Source organism: Schistocerca gregaria, chromosome X (assembly GCF_023897955.1).
Source record: "Schistocerca gregaria isolate iqSchGreg1 chromosome X, iqSchGreg1.2, whole genome shotgun sequence".
In the NCBI taxonomy this organism is placed as follows: Eukaryota; Metazoa; Arthropoda; class Insecta; order Orthoptera; family Acrididae; genus Schistocerca; species Schistocerca gregaria.
The window spans coordinates 206,067,033-206,068,896 of NC_064931.1; the positions used below are offsets into that span (position 1 = coordinate 206,067,033).

At 46.8% G+C, this 1,864-nt stretch overlaps 1 pseudogene; it reads right to left on the bottom strand.

Moving 5' to 3' along the window:
- Window positions 1-347: 347 nt before the first annotated feature.
- Window positions 348-465, bottom strand: LOC126299790 (5S ribosomal RNA; annotated as a pseudogene).
- Window positions 466-1,864: the final 1,399 nt, after the last annotated feature.

The following is a 1,864-nucleotide window of genomic DNA, read 5'->3' on the forward strand; positions in this document are numbered from 1 at the left end:
CAGCCCAGCCTGGATGGGATCGACTGTTCGCACTACCGGTCGTCCAGACGTTCCAGCCCACTCTGTGTGTGTGGGGCCATGCTGCAGTACCTTCAACAGATCCCGGAAGCCTTTATATTTAAAACTAAACTAAACTAAACTCCTCCCACACAGGCCATGAAGGCCCAAAGGTAGCGACCGGCCGCCGTGTCAACATCAGCCCACAGGCTTCACTGGATGCGGATGTGGAGGGGCATGTGATCAGCACACAGCCCTACCGGTCGCATGTCAGTTTCCGAGACTGGAGCCGCTACTTCTCAATCAAGTAGCTCCTCAGTTTGCCTCACAAGGGTTGAGTGCATCCCGCTTGCCGACGGCGCTCGGCAGACCGGATGGTCACCCATCCAAGTGCTAGCCTAGCCCGACAGCGCTTAACTTCGGTGATCCGACGGGAACCGGTGTTACCACCTCGGCAAGGCCGTTGGCAGCGTTTATATTTACTTTCTTGAGGTAGCTGACTAAATGTAGTGTTCTTGGCCATCATTTCTTACAGAGATACTCAATTCTTATAAAACTGTAAAATACTTTGGATGACTACAGGACGTAGCTTCGTCATATACACTGACCCCTGATGTATTCATTAAGAAAAAATCTTGTAACTTCAGCTGAAATATGTCATTTCTCAATATATATCAGCCTGTTGCCACATCGATGGCTACAATGATGCTGTTGCTGATGCATGCATCATATGAGATTTCGCCCAACCAAACGGAGGTATTCACAAACAGATAATTAGAAGGTGTCACTTATTGCTCGTTGCTGGGGAAATGATGTGATAACCTGAGTGTTTCTCGTTCCGAGTAGTAGAAACAGCAATACCAAGCACGAATTTACCCAGCAGCGCGATAGCCTTCGTACCAGATTTAAGTGATCTGTGATTGAAGGTTTCAAACCTTGAAGTAGATGCGAGGTAGTCCTGGAGTTCGCTAAGTATTAGACAAACACACTCAACAAAAAACGGCTTACCACCAGTGGACATCACGGGAATAACGTCTCTCGTTCCCTGCAGTCTTGAGAGGGCTCTCGATTTACCGACGAAGAGAGTCTATTTCTCTTGAGGTGTGTCATATCTAGCTGTAAGCTAGACAAATCTTAGACAACAAATAGATAAAAACTGTGGTGATGTGAACTGCCAAATTTCATTCACTGTTCCAAATACTTCCAGACATTTTCAGTACGATTAAATCACGTTATTAACAGGTACTGGTGAAGTGCGCATGTGTGACTGACTGTTCGTCACACCAGGTACGTCATATTTCGGAGTGACTGCTCCTCAGTTTCCTTCCGACCTCAAAAAGTAGATCTTTTGCCAATTGCTGAGAAAGGCAGTGGTCCAGTTCGGCCTTCTTGGACACGGTGAGGAAACAATGCTTTAGAACCTAGGAGGTTTTTCTGTACTGCCTTGACTCGAAATGAAGCCAGAGTGGACGTCTTTCGTATATGAAGCCGCTTCTTTACAGATGAGATGTTGCCTCCAAGAAAGTTGGACAATCTGTCATGTTGGAGAATATCCTCACACATGACGTCAGTCTTGCTTGAGGAGGGTGGAGATAAGCTGTTGACAACGACACCGATGTTCGGATATGGTATGGAGCACAGATGGTGTTTCCTTGGGGACGATATCTCGTCTGCGTGATCTCACCACCGTACCATGTAACTTACTGCGTGTCAATGGAAGTACCTTGGCCTTAATGTATTGTCTTTCCCTGTGCGTTTCGGGTGCTGGGGGAGGTTACTCATCGTGTTCCCCTGTCACAGTGATTCAAATAACTTTAGAAGACGAACCGTTTCTGTGCTTCATGGATGATCATGTGTTCCACTTTCA